Genomic DNA, 13137 nt, shown 5'->3' with positions numbered 1-13137 from the left:
TAGGAAAGTGATCAAAGCAACTGGAATCGTAGGTGTGGGTTTGCTCTCCCACGCCCCGGGTGTACTGCACTAGTAACGAGTGGCCTCGATAGATGTGGTGTGTGTTTGTTACTAAATAGGAAAGTGATCAAAGCAACTGGAATCGTAGGTGTGGGTTTGCTCTCCCACACACCGGGTGTGCTGAACTAGTAACGAGTTGGCACGCTTTGTTTTACGCGACAAAGTTTACTAAGTGGCGGGTTTAACAACACATTTTTACGCGAAACATCTTAAAGTGACGACGCGCAACAGAAAAATCCATGGAAAAAACAGCAAAGTCTCCAAATTTGCACGGTTGGCTACGTACGGTGCGAAATAAGTTCTACAGATATACGTTAGGCCCAGTGAGCGATTCACTATTTTTCAGTCGCGACCTGGCTATCACAACTTATAGCCCAAAGAAGTGGCTTACCATGTGAACATTTATAGCTTTCCAAATACTCTGAACCTGTGGTGACGTTGATTCTAAATGTGTAAGGAAAAACCGGAGGACCCGGAGAAAAATCCACGCGACCACGGGCAGAGAGACGCAGACTCCACATACACAGGGTGCTTCACATTTATTTTAACACTTATATGGGACTTTCGTTTTTAATGGAAAAATAATGGGAAATAGACTGTAACATGATAAGAAATGTATGTTAATAGCTCCAAAAAGTCTCCACTTGATCGCCATCATTGTCAACACGTGCCTGGAATATTCTCCAGGTGGTCTCCAGAGCCCGCAGGCAGCACATGTCTTGTGGTAGTTGTTGCAAATTCTCAGAAGTGTGAACATTTTTTGAAGTACCCTGTACAGCAGGCGTCAGGGTCGCGATCGAACCCACGACCTCCTGTATACCAGGCGATGTAGTTAACATCTCTTAGCCACCGTGATAATGAGAAAGAGAGACGCAAACTCTAAATATAAAGCAGCAGGCGTCACAGGGTCACGATCGAACCCACGACCTCCTGTATACCAGGCGATGTAGTTAACATCTCCTAGCCACCGTGATAATGAGAAAGAGAGACGCAAACTCTAAATATAAAGCAGCAGGCGTCAGGGTCGTGATCGAACCCACGCCCTCCTGTAGACCAGGCGAGGTAGTTAACTTCTAGCCACCGTGATGATGAGAAAGAGAGACGCAAACACCAAATATACATCAGGCGTCAGGGTCGGGATCGAACCCACGACCTCCTGTATACCAGGCGAGGTAGTTAACATCTAGCCACCGCAGCACCCCAAAGGCGAATGCTGATTTTAACGCAGCAAGTCCAGAACGTGCCGGTTAGACTCCCTCTCTTGGGAGATGCGTGTCATGTCTCTGATTCGATGGTCTTTGCCCAAGCACCGTCAATCAAAATACATACCATGATGATAACCTTGTAAATAAGCTTAATGTGATTACAATTAGTTTTTTAAAATAAAAATAAATCAATGCAGCCACATACTTCACATGTTAATAATGTATAACTTGTACGTGGCACCAGTTGCGATGACATGTACTCTACTACCGCTTGCAAATTGCGTAAATACATTTCGTTACGTTTCTCAATATCAGCAATGATCACTCCACTGGCTGGATGAAGTCCAGCCCAAGCCACTACTATTTACGATATATATGAAACTCCAATACATTCGCCAATAACACTGTTGCTTTAAAAGGAAGCAAATATAAATATATATAATAGGCGACGTTTCGGGGCAATATCTATTAACACAAATATGCTATGAAGAAGTGTTATGAAGAAGGGCCAATGGCCGAAACGTCGTCTACCATATATTTTCTTCTAAGGCCACAGTCGTGGTGATGAATGTGTGCTGAGTCTTTGCTGTTGTTGTGAACGTCCCAACAGCGAGGCTCACGGGAAAGTGTTGCCCTCCGGTGGGCGAGTGGACATCTGTGACATCAGATATATCTTACCGGACGTACGTGGGCAAAGAGCTTCATAGCTCATCGGATTTCCCCAAGATAAATAAAGATTCTGATTCTGAGTGTGCGATCGAAACGTCGTTATCTAGTAATTTTCTATCTACGTGACTTTACCGAAAGAACCAAAGAGTAACAATGTATATATTGAATGTATACGTCGGTTTATCGTTACACGACTAATTTGTGGCAAATCTTACAAAAATGACGAGTGCTAAAAAACAAAGGTACATTTCTATGACAGGCGCCAGTCCATTTACGGGACGCGGGAAGATCATCACATTAAGTTGGGTTGTGTAGTTATTTTGGATTCCAGCTGTGAGAGTTAAAAACACGAGTTTGTCGTCCGATGAACATGAAACCGAATTAGCAAGTTGGGTGTGGACGTGCTGCCCTCTAGTGCGAAGAAATCCTCAGTACGTCTGTAGTAACTGATACTGTTATCTCGTGACTGAGTGCGTTCATATGTTTAAAGGGTTAGTTACTCTAATGGCTCGGCGAGATTTTGTTTTATGGATTAGTCATATCAATAGCACCATCGGGACAGAAATTCTGAAGAGAGAAAAAATAAGCGAAAGAATGTTGGCGCGATATGCACAGTGTGCAAATCTATATCAGCACGAATGAGTCCATTTCAACAACCTGCATTGACCAGCGTGGTGAAGTATGGTCAAACATTTATCATGAATGACACGGCATGGGAAGAGCCTTCGTCCAGCAGTGGATTGATGAAGGGTTCAACGTTATTATTAATTTCCATGCACGCGTTCGATTTTTATGTTCTTTGCTGAACATTTGAATACAAATGTTTCCAATCGTGTTACTTTGCCGTGCCTTGATGCGGTTGTAATAGTATAATGTCCGTAGGTTGCGCTGTGATGTGCAAGTGGTTGAAGTCAGTGGCAAGTGCCCCCCCCCCTCCTCCACCTTCATCAACCCGCGCTGACCAGCGTGGTGAAGTATGGTCAAAATGTCATTACCGACACATTGTGGGTAAGCCTTTATCTCGCAGCAGAGCTATCGTAGAAGATTCTATTCCTATTCTCGTTCATGATGATGATGACTGCAGTGTGTTCTAGGAGCTGAATGTCAACTTCGAGGTCTGCTGCTGGCCACGACGAGAGGGCTTCAGGAGAGACGGTTCGTGTCGTGTTGCAATTCGTCCTCCGTGGCAGGAGCGCAGACGAGAGTGGTTGTCTGCATGGTCCCCAGTTTCTGCTGTATTCATGCAATTGTCATCATGGCTCGTGACAACTGCATAGAGATATATCAGCTGACATGGGCACCTTTCAAAAGTGCACCCGAAAACCAAAAAAGACACGCTCACACTCAAGCCGCCTCGATCTGCGTGATTTTGTTTAACAAAGTGTATCCCAAAAGCATCTCGCACGGCCCAGCGCTCGCAGGTGATCCATCACGCAAATGTCGACTGCTCCCCCTCCCTCGCTCCATCTCTCTCCCTCGCTCCCCGCCCACCACCTCCACTCTGCACACGTTCAGAGTGCCGGAGCGGGGTGTGCGGAAGGTTCCCGTGGGTCGTTTGGGGCTGTGACTGCGTGACTTGGGTGGGGGGGAGGAGGAGGAGTTGAGTCGGGAGCGGCCCCAGACACCGCACGTGTCACGGCATGGCGGGGTGGCCCCGAGGGGGGCAGCTAGGGGAGGGTGGTGGTGGTGGTGGTTGGGGGCGGTGCGCATGATGGTTGACACCACCTGCTGTTCCACCGGGTACTCCAGGGAGCAGAACAACGAGCGAGGGAGTTGACCCAGCGTGAGGCCTTCGAGGTTAATCGATGGCTACGCTTTGACTCCTCGGTGTGGTGTCTGGAGCCCATCAGCCCCCGCTGTTCTGCAGCTCCTCCCATCATCAGCAACCCCTCCCCCACGCTCGAGTTGTCTCAACACTCTCAACTCAACCGCAGCTTTGGTTGTATTTGTGTCGCCGAGACTTCGAACGGAAATGCCAACAACTCTCAATTAGTTTTACAAACTCGAACGGGGGAAGAGGAGTGGTGTGCATCTCTGTCGGCGGCTCTGAGCCACAATGTTGGAAATTCCGCATTCCTATGACGGGGCGCCAGCTACGCAAAGTGGGTGCTAATGTTGTCACCCGACGAGAGATAAAGGGCTTAATGCTGTCTCACAAGTGAGACAATTAAAGGGGAACCATGCAAGTGAGACAGAAATAAAAACGAGGCAGAAAAAAAGGACCGGTCTTCAATTGAATCAAACCCCAAACGGTAACAATTCTTACCTTGTCAAACCCACCTCCGAATAGCGCGGTTGGCTACGTACGGCGCGATAGAAGTTCAACATACATACGTACGAAAGCGGGGAATAAGCAGAACCTGCAGGGTAAAACGGCCGCAACTAGGCGGGGGTGAAGGGCAGTTTAGAGAGGTGAGTTTTCAAAGACAGACTTAAATCTAGCGACCGATTTTGATTGTCTTATTAGCAAAGGGCAGATCTTCCAAAACTTGGGAGCTGCACCGGCAACAGCCCGATGAGGCCCTGCCAGGAACAGAAACTTGACCTCGGAGTCCTGAGAAGAAAGCGATCCGAATATCTCAGAGGGCCTTCGTTGGAGAGTGAACACGGGATCGGTTCCCTGTGAATTGTGCGGGGCTAACCCATTGAGTAGTACCACAGAGGTCAGCACCAGCAGCATGGTCCTACAGCTCACTCGGCACTTGACTGGTAGCCAGTGCAAAGACAGGAGAGCGGAGAGCGCCTGTGATGTGCTCGCCATTCTACCAGGAGTACATTTTTTGCCGTTTTTGAAATTGTGTTTTTTTTAAACGCCGTCACTTTTGCCTCGAGTCATTGTCTATGTTGTTGCGAGCCACGCGCCGTCGTTATTTAAATGTGGCGCGTGAGTGGGCCGCCCATTGTGTGTGTGCCAGACCCGCCCACAGGTCATTTGCTCGTTTAAATGTCCCAGCCTGGGTGTGCGTCCCCCGACAGCGATTATAATTGTGACCAGGCACCCGCCACCCAGCCACGCACCAGCCCCCCACACCAGCATCCCCACCGCCTGCCTAGCCCCGTCAAGTCAAAGGTTGGGTGGTTTCCTGCTCAAATGAGCATTGCGTTTCCGCTGCTCATCTTCCGTTTACAGCCTTGAGCCAGCGGTGGAAATTCCACATTGCTATGACGGGGTCGACGGAACCTTGCAGCGTGGCTGTTCAAGAGGGGGTAATGTAAACACTCAAGGTAGTCACACCCGGGTCTTTGTTTTTTCCCCGCTTATAAAACTTGGCATCATCATCTCCACCAACATCTTTATTGGTGTCAAACTCATCACCACCACCATCAGTGTGAAACAGAATGAGTAGGCACGCGATCTGCTACTGTCAGTCGCGCAATGCCGAACCAGCTACCCGCCGGTGGCCGAATCAGCCGGAATCTCGCCAGGCCACGCAGCGTTGAGCCTGGGTGAAGCCCGGGTGGGTGACCACGGGGCTCGCGATGCTACACGTGGTAGGGCAGTCCAGCAACAATCCATTGTTGTGCTGTACTTGCATGCGTCCCCGTCTGTCTATGTTGCCCGCCTCCACCGACCGGCGCCGAGCAGCGTGGTGAGGTATTCTTTGACGACCGTGCAGACGTGGGGGGCAGGGTGGGGGGGAGGGGCACTCTCATCCAGCAGTTGATTTTAGCAAAGAGGGGGTGGAGAGGGCTTTGCTCTTTACATGGACCCTGCACTGAGATCCCCTTCGCCCACCACCCACCCCACCCACCACGCCCTCCCCCCACGCCCTCTGAGTATCCCTCCACTCCCCCTACCTATCACCCCCCCCCCTCCTTTATAAACGCCCGCGGCCGCAGGCAGCGAGACTCATAACGGGCGAGGCAGCCCACGTGGAAGAGCGGCGGACACTTTGTCGAGGGGCGATCGCATTCACAACGTTCGCGATCGTCTCTGTGCGTCGAGGGGCACTTAATACGGAGTACGTTGCGACTACGCGGGGCGGACTGAGGCGTAGAGCAGCTGTTCGCACAGATGTGTGTAGATGTTCGACTGGTGTAGTGAGAGCAATTTGAAAAGATAAGTCGGATGTCTCGGAAGTCTACTGCTGCGTAGCGACGGGCAGAGGAGCGCGGTTGTCGACAGGAACAGCCAGTCGAGTATCGGCACACACGCAGACAAAGACACAGAGAGACACAGACACACACCGAGACACAGAGAGACACAGACACACACGGAGACACAGACACACACCGAGATACAGAGAGACAAAGACACACACGGATACACAGAGAGACACAGACACACACCGAGACACAGAGAGACACAGACACACACGGAGAGAGTCAAACAAACACGCAGATACACTCAAAAATATGGACACACACGCAAACTAAAAAAAGAGAGACGCAGATACCCATACACACAAACACAGAAGCACGCAGGCAGACACACAGAGACAGAGACAGACAGACACACACACAAACAGAGACGCACCCAGGGACAGGCACCACACAGACACACAGAGACAGACACACAGAGACAGACACACAGAGAGAGACGCACCCAGGGACAGACAACGTCAGAGCCGCAGGCTGTTATAAGAGAGCGCAGGAGGCGATGCGCACGTGGGCTCTGTGAGAGCCCTCCCCACTCCACCTGACCGACAGAGGGCAGCTGGAGGCAGCTCCGCAGGGACCGGGAGTCGAGCAGGAACCATGGAAGCGGTGACCTCTCAGTGCCGAGGGCAGCGGAGAGCCGTCGTGCTCCCCAGGGTCCGCAGGAAACGCGACAGCGCCGGCCCGAGCCAACTCAGCGACCTCAGGAAGGTGCGTCCCAGCGGCCCCGTGTTGGTGTGAGTGTGCGGACGAGGAGCGGTGGCGCAATGGTTAGCGCGACTTGCGCAACGAACCCGGCGGCCCGAGTTTGACGATTGACGCTCACGAACAATAACAGTGGCGGGAATTTGAACCGGTCCTGGGTCTCCCCTAGGTCGACTTAGCCTTAAATTAGTTCTTGGCGCAGTGCGTAAACATCAGCATTGGGGCGTAGGGCTGGCCACCCACCTCTCTCGTGCGTCGATTATGATGGTGGGTTGATGGCAACTACTGTAATGACGATGGCGGTGATTGCGATGGTCATAATGGCAGTGGATGTTGGCAGTGATGCCTAAAGAGGGTGGCGAGATGACAATGGTGATGATGACTTGACCGTGATGATGATGATGATGACGACTCCAGACCTTGAAGCCCCTCATGGAGAAGAGGAGGAGAGCTCGGATTAACGAGAGCCTCAACCAACTCAAGGGGCTCATCCTGGAGGCTCCTCGCAAGGACGTGAGTCTCGCCAGCGCCTCTCCTCACATCCAGAGCGGCTCCCTCCATCCCCGGCGCACATCGGCACGACACCGCCACCATCACCATCACCGCCACCGCCACCACCATCGGCCCCACGTGGCAATGTATCGGCCAGGTCGTCATCGGTGGACCGAAGTGGACATTATTAAGTGGACATCTGTGACGCTACAGACCCAGAGGGCAGGTTGGCGAATGTAAGAGTGGTGCAGACGCGTCTTGCGGCGCGGATGCATCATTCGGACGCTGTGCAAACCCAAATTACATTGGATTGTGGGCCAAATTACTAAATAAAATATTTTAAATCTTAAAATAATAATAAAACGGTACTGCGAGTGCCAAGAGTAGATGTTTGACAGCACTGGGGAAACGAGAGATGGTGGAGACGGAATGAATCGAGGGGTCGCGCTGTGTATGGAACAAGTCCACACGATCCCTGCGGCCACTGGAGGTGCTGCCACTCACTGCCATGCAGAGGGGGGGGGGGGGGGGACTTGAATCGAGATTCTCACTGGCGGCATTTCATAGAATCGCCTGGAAGGGACAGGGCCGGGGCCACTCAGCCCCTGGTGGTTTCCAGCGTCACGCATTGAAACGAGTATTTTTCCAACAACATAACTCAATCATTATTATGTAATTGTTAATATTTGCCTTGAAACGTGCCAATGGCAGCTGAAATATGGTTTAAAAATCGCATTCGTTGTTTATTTTATGGCAGCTGAAATATGGTTTAAAAATGGCATTCGTTGTTTATTTTAATTCATATTGAATCCTTATTTTCCTTGTTATTCTGTATTGCTCTTGTCTGTAAACAACAGAGCACCAGATATTCCAAGCTGGAGAAGGCCGACATCCTGGAGATGACAGTGAAGCACCTGCAGAGCCTCCAGAAGGGAGCTGAAGTCGCAGGTGAACAGACGAACCCCTTCGCTCACCACTCCATCGCTCGTCACAACAACACACTCACCACACTGCAGGTCACAACAACACACCCACCCACTCACCACACTGCAGGTCACAACAACACTCACCCACTCACCACACTGCAGGTCACAACAACACACCCACCCACTCACCACACTGCAGGTCACAACAACACACCCACCCACTCACCACACTGCAGGTCACAACAACACTCACCCACTCACCACACTGCAGGTCACAACAACACTCACCCACTCACCACACTGCAGGTCACAACAACACTCTCACCCACTCATCACACTCAGGCCACCATCGCCACCATCGCTACCGTCACACCCACGCCCTTCCCCATCAGTTGTAACTCATTATCAGCCTTATCAATGATCAAATGATGATGATGTCAAACGGTGATGATCACAAACTGGCTTGGTAATTACGGCGATCGCGATTATCAATACAAATACAACGTAGTTTTATACGGCATCTCGATGCGTCTACGACTCAAGATGCTGGCAGAGAAACCGTGGGCATTTGTATTTTATAGAGAGATGCAGGCAGGCAGTAATGGGATTCTACGTGAGTCCAGGGAAGTCTGTCTGAATCTGTGGGTCTCTATGAGTGTACGGGTCTCTGTGGGTCTCTGTGGAAGTTACTTCACCGAGAGAGGGAATTGGAAGTGATTGACAGGCATGGGAGCGTGAGCTACCTCCCAATGGGCGAAGGCCACCGGTGGACTGTTGCCGTAGCGGGTCTCGGTGGGAGCCGAGAAATGCTGACCAGCAGGGTGAAGTATAGTCCAAAAAGCCCCACGGTCCACACGGCACGGGAAGGCCCTCATCCAGCAGTGGAATGACAGCGGAGCCACGCGCTCGTCCCGTGCGTCACCTTGAGCCGCGCGCTCCTCCTCCTCATTGTGTCGCTGGCAGGCGAGGGGCTCAGCGAGGAGGCCAACTCGGGCCGCTACGGCGCGGGCTTCCACGACTGCGTGGTGCAGGTGGCGCGCTTCGTGGCCGCTTCGCCCGGCACGGCCGAGCGCGAGCCGCTCACTCGGCTCCTCGGGCACCTCCTGGAGTGCCTCAACCTGCATGGCGCCACCGCCAGGCTCGCGGGCGCCGCCGCCAGCCGCAGCCCCTCCTCCTCCTCGTCCTCCTCTTCGTCGCCGCCGCCATCGCCGCCACCGCGCACGGACGCGGCGACGCCGGAGGAACCGCCACCGTCGCCGCCGCATTCGCCGGACGTCCTCGCAAACAGAGCAGCGCAGGAGGATGCGGCGCCAGCCGCCGCCGCCGTCTCCGCCGAGGATTTTCCCGAACCGTCGCCACCGCGGCCACCGGCGAGTGGACGAACGCGGCCCGAGCCCGGCCGATCGCTCGGCCCCCGTGCCTCGGAATGAACGGCGCGACTCCGTCTGGAGGCCCTGGTGAAGGCGGGGCGATGCCGTAGTCCAGTTCTGCCCTCCCTGTGACCCGAGTTTGGCCCACGTGGCTATGAAGCCGCGTTTAGAATTGGGAGACCTCTCACGCCAAACGTTGAAACTGCGAATGCTGAAACACACCATTAAACTATCATGCACAGTCAAATGAGCGTTGGTTTAGCAAGTAAATGTTAAGGGTCAAATATTGTCCATTGGAACAATGAAAGCATGTTGAGTTTTAGGTCAACGGCGTCTTCTTGAAGAATGTAAAGAATGGACTGCATCGCAGCCCACACGCTCACCTGTAAATCATTTGCATGGAGCCCTCGACTTCTATTCTTCATTTGTCTTTCTTTTTATAAACGTAACGGGATTTGTATGTTGGGGTTGACTCGTCCAGACGCGTCGTATTCACATAACTCTGCATGTGCCATTCATACAACTTTGTACTTACTTCTTTTTCCCTTTTTCCAAAAATGCAATAATGTAACAGCTACTTTAAAAAGCACAAAATAAATGTTGTCGGTTGTTTGTATGTGCAAGGACCACCGTTTGTGGATCGCCCGGAGTTCACCGTGGCCCCTAGAGAGGGCAGCGCTGTGCGAGTTGGCCGTCGTGTTGCTCTGCAAGAGGTGTCCACCACAAATATAGACGAGAGTGATCACAGAGTGAGCAGCAATTACCAGGTCATCAGTATACATATTAACATACTTGATCGGTCAGTAAGGAGCCATCCCTAGATCTCACCAGGGCATCAATCAGCCACCCATTGTATCTGTAGCGGATGGAAATGCCACTGACAGAGGAGCCATGAAAAGCTTCTTGAATCTACTGAATGTGGTAAAAATATATTTAAATATTGTAGGGCTAGAAAACATCACTGTTGCACCCCAAGAGATTACCAGAAATTTGCTCCGACTCCAAACCATGCAGCTTTTCCCTGGGCTTGCCCACCATAATTAAGGTAATTAATGATTGCGAGCAATGGAAATCGGGGGCATTGAAAGCACGACATTTTTGCTCAACTCCCTGGCCTCTTGATGGTTGTTCTGCAGGCCTTGGCCACGTCAATAAAGTAGCGGTGTCAATCTTGTTGCAACTCCGAACAAACGCACGGGTGTGACTACACATCCGCTGAGACGCACACACGCTCACCGTCAGCACGGGCAGCAGCAGCAGCAGCGGTGGTGGTGGCATCTCGCGAGCCCGGGCACCCACAGCCCCAGAATTCATCTTCAGCTGCCAGGCGCGGGCGCCCCACCGTCTCCCCTCCCACCCCGCAGCCAGCACACCTCGAGAGCAGGGTTCGATTCCCGCTGACGGCCACCAACACCGGTAGTGACATTTATCTGAACCCGCCCCCTGGGCCTGCCCTAGGTCGACTCAGCCTTAAAAAAGTACTAAAACTGGTGCGGTGTGTAAACATTGCCACTGCGAGAGAGAGAGGTAGCCGGGCGTGGTTGCTGGCCACCCACCCCATCGTGTGCCGTGTCAGCTTTCAGAGGTCCACGCGCAAAGCACTTGCCCCAAGAGCCTGTTGAAGCTGTAGTGGGAACTCGTTGCGTGCTGCGTGCGTGTGCGTCGGTGCAGAGAATCTGTGCAGACCACAGGGATTCGCGGCGGGAGACGGGAACTGTGGATCTCTGGGATGGAGGTCCGGTCGTGTGCTCACCGCTACACCGTGGCAGCATCCACCTAGTCCCTATACACAGTGCTCGGGACACCACGCAGCCCACCAGCGGAGTACACACGCTCATGGCAGTGTCACGGGAACAGAGAACGCATCGGAGGAAGCCTGGTGACCAACGCGAGAGGTGGTGCAGTGGTTGCACGAGGGAGGGGACGTACGGCCAACGCTGTGCCCAGCCAGCTTTGTCTCCCCAGAGCCGATGTTTGCACACCACAACATGCACTCATTTAAGGCATAGTTGACCTTGTGGAGGCCCAGCAACAGTTCAGGTATTGGTCATCGATCTTGGCCGTGAGCGTAGACAATTGTTCTACTCAGGGTCAGGGTTATAGAACCAAATAGTTGACGCTATGTATATTATGTACATTAACAAGCAAAAGTAAAACGATATCGAAAGCGAACGGAGAGCAACTGTTTCACAAACGAGTCTTGTAAGTGGTCTTCAAGTAAGGGTGTTAGTTACAACGCACGGCAGCACGTGTGTGTATGTATGGATGATGAATCTTCTTTCGCACAGTCCATTGCAAAGGACGATCACTCTGCTACACAAAAAATACAGCCGTGGGTTCGTATCATTCTGAACGTTTACAATAGATCTAAAATGAAAACAAATGTTCTTTCTTGGGTGGACAAACAACCGAACTTGTTGTTCTCCGACGGCGCCTGCTGGAATTGGTAAACAAGACAACGATGGCAGTAAACAACACGGCGCGATGCTGCGGGGAGACAAAGGCGGGCGGGTTCAGCTCGAGCACGTGTCCCCACTCGAGCACGTGTCTTCCCCGACTCTTGCAAACTATTTCCAAGAGATAATAAACCGCCATCCCCCCACCACCACCACATTCCTGCACTCCCGGCTAACCGTGTCCACGCACGGTCCCCCAGTAACATGCATCAATCATACATGTATCTCTTGCTCTCTCTCTCGCTCGCTCTTATTTTTCCAGGTGGAAGCCCACTGAGAATTCACTGTCGAGTTTGCAAAGCGATGGCCTGGGCTTGAGATGCTTTGTAAGTGCTCAAAGACAAGTTGCTTCAAAGTGCGTTTCATGATCATCAACATCATCATCTACTGCCATAATCAAGACCTCCCAAAACAATTGCAACGGAATGATACACATGTGACCTGCACACGCGCCGATTCCGTCACTCCATCTCTCGCAGTGCACGTCCCCATCCCGGGTTCATTCACTTCGTGCGGCAGCCACACCGCCACTCGTCTCGTGTCAAACCACTGCCCTCTGATGAGTCCGATGGGCACAGGGTGGCCATCAACACGCCGCGTGACCTGGCCGATATGCGCGGTAGATGGGGGCTGTGGGGGGCGCGTACCCCCCCCCCCCCACAACACAATCTTCACTTGAACGTTACATGCCCAGCAGAGTGAGTGACGGTACGAGCTGCTCTGGTCTTCCGTGCCTTCTGCTGCAGCCTCCACGGTCTATAGCGGCAGTCGCAAGCTCCCTGGCACAACGTGACGCACGCGCCTTATTAACAACGCGTTGACTCTCTCTTTGTGTATTGTGGCGTTCGTCACGAGAGTTCTACATGTGTGCAGCTGGGGAGAGGTGGGGGGGGGGGGGTAGTTTGTAGAAGGGGGGGGGGGCGAGCCCCCAATTCTAGGGGGCTTGTACCAGAGGAGTTCTATCCAGCAGCGAATATCTCACGGCTGAAGTGTCCGTGGACAATGGTGGCGATGCGCGGTGATCACGACGATGAAAGTGAACCTGACATCCGACGGATGACAGAGAGAGCGAAGTAGGGAGAGGGATTGCGAGTGAGAGGGTGAGAGAGAAGAGGAGAGAGAGCGAGAGAGTTGACGGCTGTGTGTGCCTCGACTG

General features: G+C 52.5%; 1 pseudogene; it reads left to right on the top strand.

Annotated features, from left to right (window-relative positions):
- Positions 1–5801: 5801 nt before the first annotated feature.
- LOC133352401 (transcription factor HES-4-like) lies at positions 5802–10109 on the top strand (annotated as a pseudogene).
- The last annotated feature ends 3028 nt before the right edge of the window (positions 10110–13137 follow it).

The sequence above is a fragment of the Lethenteron reissneri genome, chromosome 40, assembly GCF_015708825.2.
Source record: "Lethenteron reissneri isolate LAM-NWPU_2019-01 chromosome 40, ASM1570882v1, whole genome shotgun sequence".
NCBI classification, from domain to species: Eukaryota; Metazoa; Chordata; class Hyperoartia; order Petromyzontiformes; family Petromyzontidae; genus Lethenteron; species Lethenteron reissneri.
Note: the sequence above shows the minus strand (reverse complement) of the source record. Positions and strands in the feature narration are given on the sequence as shown.